Source organism: Salvelinus sp. IW2-2015, linkage group LG6.2 (genome assembly GCF_002910315.2).
Source record: "Salvelinus sp. IW2-2015 linkage group LG6.2, ASM291031v2, whole genome shotgun sequence".
NCBI classification, from domain to species: domain Eukaryota; kingdom Metazoa; phylum Chordata; class Actinopteri; order Salmoniformes; family Salmonidae; genus Salvelinus; species Salvelinus sp. IW2-2015.
Genome location: NC_036846.1, coordinates 18,581,165 through 18,602,210, shown reverse-complemented (window position 1 = coordinate 18,602,210; position 21,046 = coordinate 18,581,165). Strand labels below are relative to the sequence as shown.

Sequence of the window (21,046 nt, the reverse complement as noted above, 5' to 3'; positions counted from 1 at the left end):
ATTAATCCTAATGCCAGTTCAAGGCTTAAGTACAAATCTAATTTTCCCATTCACAACCATTTAATAGCTAGGCACATTTACAGCTAAGCATTCGTGGGGGTATCTAAACTGTCTGTTTGCCAACTCTGATATATAACACCAATATTAAATGTCCTACAGTGCATCGGAAAGTATTCAGACCCTGTGACTTTCTCCACATTTGTTTACATTACAGCCTTATTCGTAAAATTGATTAAATCGTGTTTTTCCCCTCATCAATTACACACACTACCACCATAAATGAAAAGCTAAAACAGTTTTTTGACATTTGCAAAATTATTCAGAGATTAAACAAATGAATATCACATTTCATAAGTAATTCACAGACCCTTTACTCAGTATTTGTTGAGCACCTTCGGCAGCGATTACAGCCTCTTGTGTGACGCTTCCGAGCTTGGCACACCTGTAATTTGGAGGAGTTCCTCCCCAATATCTCTGCAGATCCTCTCAAGCTCTGAATCAGGTTGGATGAGGAGCATCGCTAAGCAAAAGCTATTTTTAGTTCCTCCAGAGAATGTTCGATCGGGTCAAGTCCGGCTTGGCTGGGCCACTCAAGGACATTCAGAGACTTGTCCCTAAGCCACTCCCGCATTGAGTATTGGAAGTGTGCTAGGGTATTGTCCTGTTGAAAGGTGAACCTTTCGACCCCAATCTGCAGTCCTGAGCGCCTCTGAGGCAGTTTTCATCAAGGGATCTCTCTGATAATGACCTGCTCCGTTCATGCTTTCCCTCGACCTGAATGTCCTCCAGTCCTGCTGCAGAAAAAACACATCCCCACAGCAGAATCACTACCAACCACCATGCTTCACCGTAGGGATTGGTGCACCAAGGTTCCTCCGATGTACGCGGCATCAGGCCAAAAAAAATTTCAATCTTGGTTCTCCATCAGTCCAGAGATGTTGTTCTCATAAGTCAAGTCTTTAGGTGCCTGTTGCAAACCTCCAAGTGGTGTCATTTGCCTTTACTGAGGAGCGGCTTTCTATTCTTGGCCACTCTAACCATAAAGGCCTGATTGATGAGTGCTGCAGAGATGTGTCCTTCTGGAATGTTCTCCCATTCCACAGAGAACTCTAGAGGCTGTAAGAGTTCATCGGTTCTGATCACCTCCCTGACAAGCCTTCCTCCCCCGATTGCTCAGTTTGGCCGGGTGGCCACTCTAGAAAGAGCCTTGGAATGTTCAAACTCTTCCATTTAAGAAATGGAGCCACTGTGTTTTTTCCAGACCCTTCAATGTGCAGAAATGTTCTGGTACCCTTCCCCGACTGTGCCTCGACAAATCCTGTCTCTAGCTCTACGGACAATTCCTTTGCCCACATGGCTTGGTTTTTGCTCTGACATGCACTTCTTAGTCTCATCTTTGTGTATGGCGTTTTGAACATTAAATTGTGCATTCCGCCCTACTGTACTTACAGATAATAAAGATCTTAAAAGGAAAAAATGCGGGGTAAAAAATTAAGATAAATAGGCGAGCCGGAAACCCGACCACAAAGGCGAAAAAATCAAGGGAAATAAATAATGGAAGACAAAGAAAAAAAGAAAAACCATCACACTAATCAGTAAGGAAACAAGTTAATTAAACTAAATCAGCCTGCCTTATTCTTTTAATCAGGTCTAACACAGGTCAGAAGTCCTGTTGATGGAGGCATTTCCTGCGACAGTAGTCTTGGAGGCCAAACAGTTCTAGCTGCAGATAAAACTATGTCGCAGCTTTGTTTGAGCTCTTGGATCCTATGCAATACATTTAATAACTGTGGCTATACAATATACAAAATCCACCCTTTACACAAATAAGTGTATCCAGATCACTTGATTTCAATGTATAGAGCATTTGCAACTGGTTGTGGTGCATTCCCCGCATAATTTCTATCGAACTGTAGGCCTCTTGCCCTTTCAACTTCGCTTCACCTCCATTCACATAGGAGATTCATGTACAGCTCTGATCCTGACACCCTCAACCCTTCACACCAACAGGCAGTCAGGGAATTCAGAAATCCCACCATTACAACATTTTCCATTCAAAGACCTTCAATAACCTATCCCTTCGTCTGCAAACAAGTGACACATGGCCAAACTTTTTAACCTCTGCATTGCATTCGGTTTAGCACAAACGCTCTATGGGGCGTATCTGTAACTCCAGGCTTTATAGCGTCGGTAAATCCATCAAACATCAATAATACAGATAAACTCTGCTCCTTTTTCCATTCTCCAAACGGGTCAAGCGATGTGCATTACTACTCCTGAGGTATCCTACCAAGATTTGGATTATCATGTACAACTGGAACACCCTAGATATACACCTTAACAAGGTACTGCCCTGAAATCAAGCCTGTTACCTTCATGTGTCGATACTTTCACTAGCACAATCGCCACGATCCATTTGCCTTTAGAAACACACGAATCAACACATAAAACCACTCCTGGTCACTATGATAACGATGAGCGAACACCATTCAACCTCCTGGCTCACTATGACTACACAATATCAACACCATGAACCACTCCTGGTCACTATGACTACAACAATATCACACGATACACTCGTCACTAATGACTACAACGATATCAACCCCATAACCACTCCTGGTCACTATGACTACACGATAACACACCATACCCACTGCCTGGTCACTATGACTACACACATATCAACACCATTACCCTCCTGTCACTATAGACACCGCAATATCAACACCATACCACTCTGGTACTTAACTGCATCCACTTCCCAACGTCTTCTATTAACCAGTCCTCGTGACTTCAAAAGGGTTTCCCCAAGATAACACATTCTATCCAATGAAGGCACTCCAACGATTCATCAAAGACTCATTTTTCACATACATTTTTATGCCTTTTGTCCAGGTCTTGGACTTCAACTGAATTCCGCTAACGTACTCATGTGCTTCAATTCAAATGAACTCTGCTCGCCATCTCACCCCTGACATGCACTGTCCAACTGGGACTTACATAGACAGGTGTGTGCTGTTCCAAAATAAATGCGCCCAATCAATTGAATTTATCAGAAGGTGGACTCCACAGTTTAAACATCTCAAGAGACATCAATGGAAACAGGATGCCCTGAGCTAAATGTTTAGTCTCAATGAGCACAAGGTCTGAATACTTATGTAAATAGAATTCTTTTATTTATTTCTATAATTTACACAAAATGTCTAGAAAACCTTTGCTTTGTCCATATGGGGTATGTGTGTTGATCATGATGATATTTTGGTCTATACTAATCCCATTTTAAAATAAGGCATACGTAACAAAACGTGGAAAAAGTGAAGGGTCTGAATACTTTCCAGTGCACCATAATTACGCAGTGAAGAACTTGGTATGTATGAAATTATATGCAATGTTACGTCAATTTTATTTTCCCATTCAATAAAGCATTTTAGAGCCTGCTTAACGATGAACACACATGTTTAAATAGGAAATGTGAACATCTTTATTTACGTTTTCCAGATTGCTGAGGACTCACTGGCCATTATTGAAATTTTCAGTTTAACTTTTCTTGAACCATTCACCACCATTAAAATTCAATCCCATTTCCAGACTAATAGCATAACTATTTTAAGAGTAAAATGTATTAACACGGGTGGTAAGGAGCAGGCATGTTCCATCTTATTCACTGATCCGTAGCTAGTTGCTACAGCTAGGTAAGCCCCTGGCCATGTCAACATGTGTGTTTTCAAAATCGGTCAATACAAGTTACAAATCGTCATCAAACCTTCAAAATTTTTCAAAAAACCATTTAAGTTTAAAAAAAAATTCACTATTACAATTGTATTTTTTCAGCATTACAAACTTTGAAAAACAGGAAAGAATTAATGAGGCAGGAACCCAGCTGCATTCAACTGACACGAGAGAGAGCTGACAGGTTAATGATCGAACTTCCTCTTAACCAATTTATCTTATTTATAAATGTGCATGTAGACGCAGTCCATGAAATAGTGAACCAAAAAAAGGTTAACAAATGTTAATTGTGTTTTTTGATGATTTTTGTAGAAGCAAAGGTCAACTGAAGTGACATTTTACTGACCTCTCACCCTATCGCACCATGCAGCCAGAAAGAACTCATGTTCCTTCTCTTATTTTTTCCTGTTGTGTAAAGGTTCCGAAAGTGCAAAAGTACAATTAAATGCTTAAAATAGTGAGATAGTTGTAGACTTTAAACACTAAATGTTAATGAATTACAAAAGATTTTGGTAACGTTTATTGTCCTTAGTTAGAAAAACATGTTTAATAAACTGTCGCAGCTAAACTGGTAGTAACCGAGTAGCAGCTATTTATTAGTGAATAAGAAGGGGAATGCTAATCTAAGTGTTAACACCTGTGTTAGAAAGGTTTCCACTCACTTAAAATAGTTAATGTGACTTGCGAAGAAGGGCAAAATGTCCCCACTTTAAATCTTTCTCATATTTTATATTATTATATGATTGACACGCTTCTCATTTTACGCAAGGCAAACGACTCTGACGTATGGATTTGACGTAAACAATATTTTTAAAAAAGCAGCAACGTCCGCTGCTCCTTCCCTGACTTTTCCTAATAATTCATATTTTACATAGCTAGTTGTCAGAATTTTAAAATCACGAATAGAAACATATTAAAAACCTTTTTATGGCTGCAGCCCGATACACGTACACTAATGACAACATCACAGCCTCAAAGTGACACGCGGCCGCGACATTCAAAAGACTAGTTTAAAAAATTACTTTCAAATTAACAAGTAGACACCAGATGAAAGATAAACTTCTTTGTGAATCAAACCACATGTCCGACTTTTATGTTTTACAAAGGGAAAGACAAATAAGTAAAATCTATTAGCATAACCACGTTAGCCAAATGAGCCACCATAGAGCATACAAGTTTCCTTACCTCCATCAGGTTGCTATCACAAATTCGAAACCAAATAGATATAATACCACTAACCAAGAAACCAATCAGATGACAGCACTGGATACATATTTTATTGGTATAGCATATTAATTTTTCAAACCAATTACATATTTCAAGGTATATACTATATCTTACATTTCAGCTACAATCAGAAAGTGCACGAGAAGCAGCCCATAAAATATTTACAGACACCAACAGCATCAACGCCAAATAGCTTATTACTCATCATAAAACTTTCCGAAAAATATTAGTATTGGCAGCATATTGAAGATAGGCACTTGTGATTCCAAAACAATATTTTCCAGATTTATTAAATGTTTTACAGCGAAAGACATGTATCGCTATATTGAGCGTAGCCACAAAGAGAGACACTTTGGCCGCCCGACACCCGTTCACATGCACGACAGAGATAAATGAAAAAACATCATAAAGGTTGAGTCTACTTTGCTGATCTTCATCAGAATGTTGGAAACAGGCGCCCTGTCAGATATCGTTGTTTCGTTTTCAGAAGAAAGAAATATCCTGTTCATTTACATTTCCAGTACGTGGCCCAACTAAAACACAGTCATCGACAGGAACACGGCAAAAACCCCGAATAAAGTGTTCAATATCTGATTAAGACACTATATGAAAAAAAAACATACATTAACGATGATATTCCATATATCAAAAAAATTCGAGCCGGAGACGTTTAGCCGTTCGCTAGGAAGGCAAAACAGAAGTCCATCCCACTCCTCAGAAACCGAGAGGTATGGCGCTCATGCAAAGAAATAGGTTTTTTTCCACCACACCAGAGAGCAAAACAAATTCTTCTCTGACATCCTCTTTACACCAATAGGAAGAGCGTATAAGACTGTCGCAGACTCGTAAGGTGTTAGACGAATGTTATAGGCATCAAAAGATGAAAAAGAGGCAAAAGATTCTGACATTTCACTTTCCTGGTCCCAGAAAAGTGCTGGACAGAAGGACTGTGTCACTCAGAGAAATAAATATCAACTGGTTAAAGAAACTAGAAAGTGTTTTCTTACCAAAAAGAAAATAAGTATCATATGTACAAGCAAGATATGAGTAAGAAGGCCGTTTGAAAAATTGGGCACGATTTACACTGGCTACTCAACAATCACGTTGGCGCTTGCAGCCATAAAGAAGACTTAAGAAGCTGTTCCCGTTGTGTTTTTTCAGCTGTTAGTAAGATTTAAGAGGATCAAGACAAAACGTGTCACGGGCTATGGTACCCTGCCTTATGACATCTCTTGTCCTCACTGAATAAATGTTGTCATGGAATGAATGGGCATTAAACAACGGGTAGTTCTACATAACGCTGTATTCTGAATTTGTTAAAAACAGCATTTCTCATGCTATTCACAAGTTACACCAGGCTCATCTATGCAATAAAAGCCTATTTTACTCTGTTCCATCTGACGCGCAATTCATAAACTTGAATACTCCACTAAAAACGTCTAGACTTATCTCAACATTTCTTTTAGACTAACATTATTGTTTTCAAAGCAGATTTTGTATAACCTTGCTGTCTTGTCGACATTGCAACATTGTTTCAATATTAATTCGATCTCCAGCTGTCCATAGTAATGACAAGTGATAGTAAAGATGAGACACAGACAAGCAAGACAGCGGTTCTAAGCCAGTAGTTCAAATAATGAATCAACTGAAGCATCATTTTAGGGAAATATACAAAGAAATGTATTTGAAAAAAGGTAAAAAACGAAATGAAGTTGCAATCTAGTTTGCCAGTCTTTCCCGAGTTGCAGTTTTTGAAAGATTTGTTTAGATTATGTCGTTTGTTGCTAGATCCTACTAAAAACAGTGGTCCTGGTCGAGAGAGCGAGAGTTTTACTTGCCAGGCGAAATCGCACCTCATTCGCTACAATTGTTATGGATACTACTAAATAAGGTCACTAGAAAAAAGCTTAAATTTATGCAAATGCAGCAGCGTGTTGATATTGTGGCTGCACGGTTTTGATGTTACAATTAGCCGTAGTTGCTGTAGCAAGAAGGAAGAACATTGCCAACCAGAATGGCAATGGAACTTTGGAGAGACGACTGGTGCGTCCATTAGAACAAAAACTGATAACTGGGTCGTCGTCTGGCTACGACCGTGAACGAATGAACCAACCGGCTTAGGTAGCAATCCAAGATTTGTGTCCGGGTCTATATGTTGTGGAACATTTTGAGGATCTTTTTTTTCAGCTCATTAAACATGAGAATACCTTCTACTGTTACATTTATATTTTGGTTTTAGTATAAGTTTTGGGACAAGTGAAGAAATGTCTTTTTTAATAGTTGAAGAAAATGTAGTTGATGCGATTACACAACTGAACGAAAACATCAAACGAAATGTAAGTGTGGTTCATGTTATTCTTATATCCTACAGGGTGACAATTAATCAGGAGCTAATGCCGCCTTGTATGGACCATCTTAAAACAATTTCCATATGTTAGCTTAGTAGAAACCAGCCCAGAACCTTAGCTTTAGGGTTTTTTTCTTCAATGAAAATTACCATATGGGAAAATTATAATTTGAATGGTTTGAATATGCAATATTTCTAATCTTATTCAAGAAAGTCAACTGAAAATGTAATAAGAAGAAATTCTTAGTGAAGTCCTCTCAGCAAATTGGTTTTCTGTACTTCATCTGAAAATGTTTATAAATGTTAAAGTTTCTTAACTTCTGTGTTGAGTCCATCCATATAGCATGTTCTATAAAGGCTTTTATGAATGGGGAAATAGAAATGACATTACATTGACTAAATAGAATTCATACTAGACCTTATTTGTTGTTATGATCCGAGTGGGCAAACTGCACAGTTATTAGCCACTAGCTAAACGCGCCTTCAGATAGAAAATAGATTGGACTTTACACCTGAATGCATATGTGGGACCCAAAGTAATAGTAGAATGCATTATGGGTATGTAGTCAAAGTAAATTGTTACTCATTATTCATTACATTAGTTTATTTTTTTTGAACTTTGACACTATAACATCATTTTTAAAGTAAGAGAACTTACTGTGGTGAGGGTCTTGACACCATACTTTGCATCCTATTTTCCAGCACATGAGACAATAACAGGAGTACTGAGTGGCAAGGTATCTCAGAGTCAGGAAAGTCATCTGTGGTGAAGAATTGTGGTAGTAGATGTATGGTTCTGTCCCTGACAGTATGAGAGATCTGTAAATGATGTTGGGTTGGTCCAATCCTGGTGGCTGGCTCCAGCTAACAGCAGCTGATGTGGTGTCACTGAGTCAACAGTCAGCTGGTGTGGAGCAGGAAGTACTAAGTGGAAAATATAGTAATGTTAATGTTACAGTTTTAAGAGTTTATTTAAATATTCCCATTAGTTTATATTTTTTCCTCATAGAATGGTTGGCCAACTAGGCTTGAATGCATTAATTTGCAGTTGAATTGATGACATGTTGTTGGACAGTACCTACCTGACTGCTGGCCTATAAAAGAGCAGGAAGGACGGACAGTAGTCCATATAAGCACAATATCCAAAGCCAAGTGGAATCTGTTTGGAACATTAATATAAGTGTTTTCAACAACTAAATAAAGTGCCTTTAAAGTATTCCAGAACCCTTGAAATGTTTGGTACGTTACAGCTTTATTTATATATTCAAATTGTTTTCCCCCTGTTCAATCTACACTCAACAGCCCATAATGACAAAGCAAAAACAGGTTTTTAGAAATGTTGGTAATTCATGATTTTTTAATTTTATTATTCAGACCGTTTTACTTTTGGCAGCGATCTACGGCCTCAAGTCTTCTTGGTATGGACGTTACAAAGCTTGGCACACCTGTATCTGGGGGAGTTTCTCACATTCTTCTCTGCAGATCCTCTCAAGCTCTGTCAGGTGGATGGGGAGCGTTGCTGCACGGCTATTTTCAGGTCTCTCAAGAGTTGTTCGATCAGGTTCAAGTCCGGGCTCAGGCGGCAATTCAAGAACATTCAGAGACTTGTCCAGTAGCCTCTCCTGAGTCGTCTTGGCTGTGTGCTTAGGGTCGGTGTCATGTTGAAGCTGAACCGTCTCCCCAGTCTGAGGTCCTGAGGATGACCGTGTTCCCACAGACATGACGCTTGATATTCAGGCCAAAGAGTTCAATCTTGGTTTTAATCAGACCAGAAAATCTTGTTTCCATGGTCTGTTTTAGGTGCTTTTTGGCAAACTCCAAGCGGGCTGTCATGTGCTTTTTACTGACAACTGGCTCAGTCTGCCACTCTACCATAAAGGCCTGACTGGTGGAGCGCTGCAGAGATAGTCGTGGAAGTCTCCCATCTCCACAGTGTAACTCTGGAGGTTTGTCAGAGTGACCATCGGATTCTTGGTTACCACCCTGACAAAGCCCTTCTCCCCTGATTGCTCAGTTTGGCTGAGCGACCAGCTCTCGGAAGAGTCTCGTGGTTCCAAACTTCTTCCATTTAAGAATGATTGAGGCCACTATGTTCTGGGGACCTTCAATGCTGCAGAAATGTTTTGGTACCCTTCCCCAGTGTGTGCCTTTACTTATGTAAATAAGGTATTTCTGTTTTTGTATTTTTAAAACATTTGCTAAATAAAAAAATACAGTTTTCGCTTTATCATTATGGGGGTTGTGTGCAGATTACTCAGAAAAATTCATATTTAATCAATTTAAGAATAAGGCTGTAATGTACCAAAAAGGTGGAAACAAGTCAAGGGGTCTGAATACTTTCCGAAGGCATGAATATTTCATTAAACTGTTGACAGCCCCTCTCTCTGCAACTCAAGAAAGGAATGAAGGAGATAGGAAAGAGAAGAGGTGATGGAAAACTGGTGGAATATTCTGTAGCTAAAGGAATGAAGGAGAGAGAAAGAGAAGAGGTGATGAAACACGTGTGGTGAGTATTCTGTAGCTAAAGAATGGGAGATAGAGAAGAGTGATGAAAACACTGGTGAGATATCTGTAGCTAAAGGAATGAAGGATAGAAAGAGAAGAGGTGATGGAAACACTGTGTGAGATATTCTGAAGCTAAAGGAATGAAGGAGATAGAAAAGAGAGAGGTGATGGAAACACTGTGGGAGAATACCTGTAGCTAAAGGAATGAAGGAGATAGAAGAGAAGAGGTGATGGAAACGCGTTGGTGAGATATTCTGTAGCTGAAAGAATGTGTCAGTGTATTAATTATAACAAATAAGTTAGAGGTGTTCCAGCACCTCCCAATTACGAATGTTGTGATAATACATCCTCTCCACAATAAATAGTGTTTAACACTGTAATACTGATAAAGTAAAAGCAAGCAGAGGCAGATCAACTCCTTGACATAATGACTTACACTAATGGGAAGCAAGCATGAATCAGATATTATTAAAAGTTATATTGATTTCAACACCAAACTGCATTTTGAAATCTGGGGATTTCACCATCACATATTTATCTTCAGGAAAAAAACTTCACAACCCATGCTGACACATCCAAATGATTAGTTCATTTACATTAGTCATTTGATAACTAGTCAAAGTTATATAATGAGAACTTGTTCTCAACTAGCCTACCTGGTTAAATAAAGGTGAAAATAAAAAAGAAATAATAATAAACTTTGACACCAACAAAATAATAATAAGCAGAGTACTTTTTTACCTGTGGTGAGGGTTGTTGACACCAATTGACTTTGCTTTCCATTCTCCAGCACAGTGCAGACAGTGAACAGAGTACTGAGATACCACTTGCAGGTCAGAGAGAGTGATGCTGGTGAAGACGTGGTATTGGATGTGTGGTTCTGTCCCTGGACAGTGGTAGGAGATCTGGTAATGATGTTGGGTTTGTTCCAATCCTGGTGTGGCTCCAGCTAACAGCAGCTGATATGATGCTTACCCAGTCAACAGTCAGCTGGTCTGGAACAGGAAGTACTAAGGGAAAATACATTATTGTCAGGCCTACAGTTTAACTCCAGTAATATACTACAGGAGGGAAAAAGTTTAAAAGTAGTAAAAAAGTAGAAAAGGCCAGCTTGCAATTCCTTTTGATATGGGTAAGAAATATGCAAAAAACAGAAGTCACACAACAATAGCTTTATTGTAAGTAACAAAATAGAATTTTCCGCTGCGCCACAGGGGTAAACATTTTTTTGGGGTCAGCGGGAGTTCTTGCATTGGAATAATATAGAATTCTGCTTATATAATCATTCTCATCTACCGCAATAAACATAAAGTTCAAATGTCCAGACTGAGATCATGGTGTCCTTTTGAAATCTGTACCTATCTCTGCTGCGCTGTATCAGCACAATGGACAGCGCCTCAATCAATGCTGTTTTGTAAAGAATATAGACTACAAGATAGAGAGGATAATTCACCTATTACAAACAGCCTAATGTACACACAGCTGTCTTACCAAAATAAGCTAACTAAATGCTGTAAGTATTAACCTAGTTATTCATGCATGCAAAAAAAAATACTGAATAGTTTGGCTTAGACACAACTGCAAATGTGAATGAATGAATGAATGAACAGAAGAAAACAGCGGTAACTAGTAGGCCTAACTAGTAATAAAATAAATATCAGATAGATAAAGACATGACGCAATCTATATTAGACTAGTTACATTACCATAATATCAGATGGTTAAAGACATGACACAATCTATATTAGACTAGTACATTAACAAATATCAGATGAGATAAGACATGACACAATCTATATTAGACTAGGTACATTAACATAATATCAGAGATAAAGACATGACACAATCTATATTAGATAGTCACATTAACATAATATCAGATAGATAAAGACATGACACAACTATATTAGACTAGTTACATTAACATAATATCAGATGGTATAAAGACATGACACAATCTATATTAGACATAGTACATTAACATAATATCAGATAGATAAAGACATGACACAATATATATAGACTAGTTAGATTAACATAATATCAGATAGATAAAGACATGAAACAACTATATTAGACTAGTGACATTAACTAATATCAGATGATAAAGACATGACACAATCTATATTAGACTAGTTAATTAACATAATATCAGATAGATAAAGACATGACACAGATCTATATTAGACTAGTTACATTACCATAATATCAGATGGTAAAGACATGACACAATCTATTTAGACAGTACATATAATAATATCAGATAGATAAAGACATGACACAATCTATATTAGACTAGTTAAGATTAACATAATATCAGATAGATAAAGACATGACCCAACTATATTAGACTAGTTACATTAACATAATATCAGATGAATAAAGACATGACACAATCTATATTAGACTAGTGACATTAACATAATATCAGATAGATAAGACATGACACAATCTATATTAGACTAGTAATTAACATAATATCAGATAGATAAAGACATGACACAGACTATATTAGACTAGTTACATTACCATAATATCAGATAGTAAAGACATGACACAATCTATATTGACTAGTGACATTAACATAATATCAGATAGATAAAGACATGACACAATCTATATTAGACTAGTTAGATTAAACATAATATCAGATAGATAAAGACATGACACAGACTATATTAGACTAGTTACATTAACAGTAAAACAACAGGTGAATGGAGATCCAAATAGCCAAAACAGCCTACAGCCTATTACAGTGAGACGAGCCGTGAACAGCTGTTTAGACAATATATAGGCTATAGGACCGCTTCAACATGGAAAATCATGCTGCTCTTGAGTCAGCAACACCGTGTGAAATGGAACAATATACTTATGTTGATCAAATTTGACCCACGTAATCAATTACGCAATGTCAGCCTACCATAAACACGTTTCCAATAACTACAGTTCCAGACATCATACTTTAGTAGTGTACTTCCTTACCTGTGGTGAGGGTTGTTGACGTCAGTTGACTTGCTTTCCATTTTCCAGCACAGTGCAGACAGTGACAGAGTACTGAGTACCATTGCAGGTCAGAGAGAGTGATGCTGTGTGAAGATGTGGTAGTGATGTGTGTTCTGTCCCTGGACACTGGTAAGAGATCTGGTAATGATGTTGGGTTTGGTACAATCCTGGTGGCTGGTTCCAGCTAACAGCAGCTGATGTGGTGTCCACTGAGTCAACAGTCAGCTGGTCTGGAACAGGAAGTACTAGGGAAAATACATTATTGTCAGGGCTACAGTTTAACTCCAGAATATATTACAGGATAAAGTTGAATAGTAGTCGAAGAGTAGAAAAGGTTTGTTTTGAAATGGGAAGATAAAAGCTTAAAACTCAAGTCACACAACAGAAGTTGGATTTGTAAACGAGGTGAAGCTTATTTATAATAAAGATTACATGGAGAAAATCGGACCTCTCTGAAATGAAAATCGATGGCCCTCCCAAAATATATTTTACCTTAACCCTGCTGAACGCTTGAAAAAAAGTGACCCCCCAATATCCCCCCAAATAATAATTACAATAATGTGGTAGGAGAGAACATGTACCGTTTACCTCAGTTATTGGACAGACCAGAGCGCCATATATGCAGTTTTAGAAACTGTTCTTCTTTAAGCATTGCATGTCAATGCAGGAATCATGACATCACACAGGGCTGCAGGCCAGAAGGTTGTGGTCACAGACCACCGTGGATAGAGTAGGGGTGGAAAGATCTCCTTTATAGTAAAGCATTGCATGAATCTACATCATAATTACAGCCTTAAAAAAATGTGGCCTGTTATAAAAATGTCATGCAAATCTACGTCATTGACTAATAGAGCAGAATCATTTAGTACCACAACAAATTACAGAATTGACATTCTAGAAAGACAGAGAGATAAGCCTATGTGTTATCTTATCATATTTCTCCAATGCCAAATCAGTGTGTCTTGTTTGCAACAAAACTGTCCCTGTTGGCAAATCATTATTGATCATTAGGAATCTAGCATGGTACTTTCCAAAGTTAAGCCTACCTTTCCACCACAGAAAGAGTAGGACTACCTTTCCACCCAGACAGGTAGAACTACATTTCCACCCCAGACAAAGTAGGACACCTTTCAACCCAGACAGAGTAGGACTACCTTTCCACCAGACAGAGTAGGACTACCTCATCAGCAGAGTAGACTCCTTCCACCCCAGACAGAGTAGACTACTTTCCACCCAGACAGAGTAGGACTACCTTTCCAACCCAGACAGAGTAGGACTACCTTTACACTCCAGACAGAGTAGACTACCTTCCACCCCAGACAGAGTAGGACTACTTTCCACCCCAGACAGAGTAGGATACTTTCCACCCAGACAGAGTAGAACTACCTTTCCAACCCAGACAGAGTAGGACTACCTTTCCACCCCAGACAGAGTAGGACTACCTTTCCAACCAGACAGAGTAGGACTACCTTTCCACCCCAGACAGAGTAGGACTACCTTTCCAACCCAGACAGAGTAGACTACTTTCACAGAGATACTACCTTCCAACTCAAGCAGAGTAGGACTACCTTTCCACCCAGACAGAGTAGGACTACCTTTCCACCCCAGACAGATAGACTACCTTTCCACCCCAGACAGAGTAGGTCTACATAACCACCCCAGACAGAGTAGGTCTACATAACCACCCCGCAGAGTAGGCCAACCGACACAGAAAAATGTAAGCTTTAACTGCTGGCTACTCTTCTTCCATGACTTAAACCAATGAGAGAAGGTCGATGTTTCCCTAAAAGCTGTCTGGTTTAAACATATTCTATTGTACAGAAAGTGAATAGCTTAATCAATTGATAGTGAATAATTAGATTAATTCCCAAGCAAGTCAATGTTTTGTCCTCAGTTACAGAAGGTTGTAGCTCTGTCTATGAGGTTGTAGCTCTGTCTATGAATGTCAAAGTAACAAAACAATGATATCCCCTTTTGCATTGGCGTCACGTCTTTCCTGGGTATTTTACAGCTTGTTTCTAGCATAAAGCATCGCAGACCAAAGCACTGTTATAGATCACTTTATATAATCGGATCCTATTTATTGTTTTCAAAATCTTAAGATTTTCTTTAATAAAAGGTAGGCCTATGGAATACCCTCTCATACACCCTCAATTAGAGTCTTGGTTGTAACTTAACAGCCCTACACTGTTACAGAGGTAAACTATATATGTGTTTATTTTGGTACTTTTTACCCCTTTTTCTCACCAATTGGGACTTACWGCCTTGTCCCATCCCTGCAACTCCCGTACGGACTCGGGAGAAGCGAAGGTCGAGAGCCTCCTCCAAAACACGACCCTGCAAAGCTTCACTGCTTCTTGACACACTGCTTGCTAAACCCGGAAGCCAGCCGCACTAATGTGTCGGAGGAAACACCGTACAGCTAGAGACCGAAGTCAGCGTGCATGCGCCCGGCCGCAACAAGGAGTCGCTAGAGCGCGATGGGACAAGGACATCCCAGTCGGCAAAAGCCTCCCCTAACCCGGACGACGCTGGGCCAATTGTGCGCCACCTCATAGGTCTCCCGGTCGTGGCCAGCTGCAACACAGCCAACACAGACCCCGGATCTGAAGTGACGCCTCTAGCACTGTGATGCAGTGCCTTAGACTGCTGCACCACTCGGGAGAGCCCAGAGGTAGATCATTTAAAGAGTGCATGGTGGGTGGAGGAATTGAACGACAAATATATGGATATAGCAGCCTATAAACTAAATTAGTCTGTCAAACAGGTAGGCCTACCTATTATTTCTTAAATAGGAAGAAATAGGCACCAACACAAAGCCCTCTTGTTGTTAGTAAAGTCTAATTAAAATGAAGACGTTGAAATGAATTATTCCTACTGGAATTTGTCTACTTTCAGCACCATGAGCTGTCCACTTCAGATTGAATTGGCAGCGGCTAGTGCATCAAGTTTCAACACCAAAATGTAAGTTACTCGAATCTGGCTTTTTGGGAGGTCAGTAACTCTGATAAATACATCATGGGACAGAAACATATTGTTAAAAAAATACATCTATAATAGTAGTTGCAAGCTATCACAGTTGACCTTTGATCCTCCTCATATTTGCGCTCTCCTTCTCAAACTGAACAGAACATAGGCTAGTGCAGCCTAGTTTTATTTACACCATACCAGCAGCTATCTTAGAAATATAACTTTGCTCTCTGCTTCTCTGAGCATGCACTTTGTAACTTATAGCCTATAGGCTATTGATCATTTGATTGAGACCACACTAAATAGCCTATAGGCGCACTTGATATTGCAAGCCCAGCGGAGAATCAGAGATGAGGGGCAGCATCAGCCACACATTGATACAGTATATAGCCTAATAAGCAACTAAAACCTAAACCCTTCCCTTAACTGAAAAAGCATGACCCCATTTTCCTCAAGGTAACCATTCTGTACTGGAGAGATGGGAAAAACCTTAGAAAACAATTAACAAAAACATGTGACCAACAGGAAGCTCTGGGAGAGTGTGGTGCTGACTCACCTGGGGTGACCGAGGAGTGTCGCCCTGCCCTCTCGACTCAGATGGACTCCTCCAGCACCGACCGGAAGTGTGCCCTCTCCGGCCACACTGGGTCCCTAGACGCAGCCCTCTCCTAGCTCCATAGGAATGGGAGTGGGGGAGGCAGGGAGGTGGAACTGACAGGACCCTTTCAGAAAATCCGCGAGCAGCCAGCAGATGGTCTATCCGGATTGACATGTCAATCAGCTCATCCAAGCTGAGCGTAGTGTCCCGAAAGCCAGCTCCCTGCGGACGTCTCTTAGGCTACACCTGTAATGGTCTATCAGGGCCCTGTCGTTCCACCCTGCTCCAGCGGCCAAAGTTCGGAAGTCCAATGCAAAATCCGCGCGCTCCTCGTCCCCTGCCGGAGATGGAACAACCTCTCACCCGCCGCTCGGCCATCCGGGGATGATCGAACACAGCCCGGAAACGGCGGGTGAATCCAGGTAGTGACCCCTCGCTGAGTCGGGCCCATTCCAGACGGCGTTGGCCCACTCCAGGGCCCTACCCGTCAGGCAGGAAACGAGGACACTCACGCTCTCCTCGTCCGAGGGAGCAGGCCGAATGGTGGCCAGGTAGAGATCAAGTTGTAGCAGAAATCCCTGGCACCCAACCGCTGCTCCATCGTACTCCCTCGGAGGCGTGATGCGCAGGGCGCTGGCACCGGATCCCGCTGGAGGAGATGGTAGAGTTGCTGGTGGAGGGTAGGTGGGGTAGTAGGGAGACCACTCCTCTCCCAACGGTCCATCCTCTCCATCATCTGATCCATTGCTGATCCACTGCGATGGAGGATGGACGTATGATGAAGGACTCTCTCCTCCATCGTGGGGAGAGGGGTGGTCGCTGCTCCTGCTGACTCCATCTGGAGGTGCGGGCTTCTGTAACGGCGGGTGAGTGTAATGAATGAGGAGTCAACTGCAGAGAGCGAAATGTACGGGAAAAAGCTTTAATGTCCTTCGGAAAAAGTATCAGGTCCAAACATGGGTGAATGCCCAAAACACTGGCGCAAACACAACCCCAAAACCTTGTTACCAACACTGGACAGCGAAACCCAAAAACAGCCACGTAACATCACCACACGTAACAACTAATAAGCCCGCACAAACACTAGCGGGCAAAACAAACCTAAATAGCACCCATCCAAAAACCCCAACAAGGAACAGGTGAAAACAATTAGACAGACATAAACGAAAAGGAAAAAGGGATCGGTGGCAGCTAGTAGACCGGCGACAACGACCGCCGAGCGCCCACCGAACAGGAAGGGGAGCCACCTTCGGTAGTATTCGTGAAAGAGATTTATAATCCCAGCATACATGTTTTACTATTTAAATGTTTTGCTCTAATTTAGCAGAGGTGCAGTGCCATCAGATATGAATGTAGTGAAACCTTTCATTTTTGTTACATTACAAATCCAACTTCTGTTGTGTGACTTCTGTTTTTAGCTTATTTCTTCCCACACCAAAAGGAATTACAATCTGGCCTTTACTATTTTACTATACTCTCTTCTTCTTGTCTGTGATATATTACTGGAGTTAAACTATTGCACTAATAATAATGTATTTTCCCTTAGTCTTCCTGCTCCAGACAGCTGACTGTTGACTCAGTGGACACCACATCAGCTGCTGTTAGCTGGAGCCAGCCACCAGGATTGAACCAAACCCAACATCATTACCAGATCTCCTACCGCTGTCCAGGGACAAAACCACACATTACTACCACATCTTCACCCAGCATCACTCTCTCTGACCTGGAACCTGCTACTGAATACTCAGTAACTGTCTGCACTGTGATGGAAAATGGAAAGAAAAGTCAACTGGGGTCAACAACCCTACCACAGGTAAGGAAGTACCCAACTTAAGTATATTTCTGGTGTAAAAGTTAATTAAGCTTTGACTAGTTATCAAAATGATTAATGTAAATGAAGTAATCATAATGAATGTATCAGCATGATTAAGGTCAGTATCTTCCGATGAGAAATATATGATGTGAATTCCCCAGATCTCATCATCCAGTTTGGTGGTATAATATATAAACATTTTAGTAAACTCTGAATTCATGCCTGATTCTATTCTGTGAGTCATTATATCAAGGAGGTGATCTGCCTCTGCTTGCTTTAACTTTCAAGTAGTACAGTGTTAAACACTATTTATTGTGGAGAGGATTTAAAATCACACCATTTCTTTCATTTATATTTCTACAAAAATGGTGTGTGGGGGGGCGGGGGGGTTTGTGGTGACAACAATTTAGAACCTGTTCAGCACTGTTACTAAATGTATACAGCAGGAAATCAAATGTACAGCNCTTTAAAATGTGTGAATCGGTTCAAACCTCATGAAACTGTAAAATCAGTAATTTCGCTAAAAACAGATGTCAAGAAAAAGCTCTCTCTCCACCACACACACACACCACACACACACACAACCACACACATACACACACACACACACACACACCACACACACACCACACACACACACACACACACACCACACACACACACACACACACACACACACACACAACACACACACACACACCACACACACACACACACCACCACACACACACAGCAAGGATGGAGTGAAAAGTAGGTGCTTAAAGACACACAGAGCCCTTAAATGCTTAGGGGTGATCCAGACTTCCATACCCGCTCTGGGAGCGCTATACTACCGCCCCAAAATCAATGGGTGCTGGCCTGAGTGATTTATTGGGGAGGTTTTCAAAAAATATTTCAGATTTTTTTCTTCTGGAAAATTATTTTATGTTTTTTCTTCTCGCAGTCAATGGCCTGATGATTTATGGAGGTTTTCAAAAAATTAATTTCTAAGTTCAAACTTTCATGCACCTGGTTATTTTTGGGGTTACCAGGCGTCATTTTCAAAAACGGTTGAAATTGCTTTTAGGGCATCCAGAGTGTCACATGACCGGATGAGGTTTAAACTATTCTTGTTCTTCTTGTAACTTTCCGGTAGGCTAGAAGCTTTTCCGGTGTTTTGCTGCTCGACACAGGTCGACGCAGGTATCTGCACCTTGATTTATCGTTACCGTAACCGTAAGGTGCAGCCAAGTGGAAATACGGAAAGCTTTCTAGCTATTTCGCACTGACGGTAATTTGGAACACAAGAACTTTCTAGTGAAAAGGTGCTTACACATCAGAGCCAGTATTTACACTCAGCCACCCTAGGCCTTTATTACGGGGTTAACGTTTTTGGTTAATTTTGATTGGCAAAACAAAAATGTAAAAGGACTACAATGACTGCATACGTTCCCCAAATGTTTATTACGAACAAAAAAATGTTTTGTTATATGATGGACAATGGCAAGGTGCCATGTATTTTCAGTTACATTCTGTTCAATAAAATGGTTTACACGTTTTTTTTTTTAAGAAATACATGAACTACCAACGAATAAAAACACCATCTAACCATCATGCATGCTTACATTATCTCTATCCTGAAAAGATCTGTTAGAAAAATCGAAAACAGTTACACTTATAGCATAAACCACAATGTTTTTAATAGTAGGGATTAAATAAAGACAATATATATATAACCTCTTATGGTTAAATGGTTAAAAAAAGACAAAATATCTATATATTCATAACGTAAAATAAATAAATACAGGCGATCGCGTCTATGGTTGTTGCAACGGCTTGTGTGTCGCCTACTGGTTAAATTCGTGTCTTTTCGCATGAATTAAGTAGCACAGAAATTCGTGTATTTTCGCACGAATTAAGTAGCACAGAAATTMGTGTATTTTCAAACGAATTGAACCACCCCAAAAATGCACAAAAACGCACGAAATCTGCTGAAATACATTTTGTACATATATGCGCGAATTGAATGTGAGGCTGGGCTGGTTCATCACACTATCACTATAATCAAATATATTAATAAGACAAGCTAAGACCATGGTATTTATTTTTTATTGCCCAGTGATTTTTCCTGTGTTTTATATATATATTTCAACTGGAGTTTGAATAGTACTGTGAAACTGTGAAAATTATGATAATGCCCTTTTAGTGTAAGAGCTTGAAAGTCAGAGCAAAATTCTTGCTCGAAAAAATGTATCTTTGCTAAGTTTATTTTTATTTTTATCACAGTACGGTACCTAGTTGTTATCCAGAAATGATTTGATATTGAGATAAAAATGGTTGCATTGGTATTTTGGAATTTTGTTAGGATCCCCATTCGTTGTTGCAAAAGCAGCAGCTACTCTTCCTGGTGTCCACACAAAACATGAAACATAACATAATACAGAACGTTAATAGACAAGAACAGCTCAAGGACAGAACTACATAATTCATTTATCCCAAAGGCACACGTAGCCTACATATCAATACATACACCCAGACTATCTAGGTCAAATAGGGGGAGAGGCGTTGTGCCGTGAGGTGTTGCTTTATCTGTTTTTTGAAACCAGGTTTGCTGTTCACTTGAGCAATATTAGATGGAAGGAAGTTCCATGCAATAGTGGCTCTATATAATACTCTACGCTTTATTGAATTTGTTCTGGACCTGGGAACTGTAAAACGACCCCTGGGGGCATGTCTGGTGGGTTAAGTGTGTGTGTCAGAGCTGTGTGTAAGTTGACTATGCAAACAATTTGTGATTTTCAACACATTAATCTTTCTTATAAAAAGAAGAAGTGATGCAGTCAGTCTCTCCTAAACTCTTAACCAAGGAAGA

General features: G+C 40.0%; 1 long non-coding RNA gene across 1 annotated transcript; it reads right to left on the bottom strand.

Annotated features, from left to right (window-relative positions):
- Positions 1–8,142: 8,142 nt before the first annotated feature.
- On the bottom strand, positions 8,143–12,892 carry LOC139027977 (uncharacterized). The gene is made up of 4 exons (XR_011480104.1): positions 12,794–12,892; positions 10,553–10,821; positions 8,389–8,465; positions 8,143–8,230 (listed from the first exon to the last, which is right to left on the bottom strand). It is a non-coding gene; the product is annotated as an uncharacterized lncRNA (long non-coding RNA).
- Positions 12,893–21,046: the final 8,154 nt, after the last annotated feature.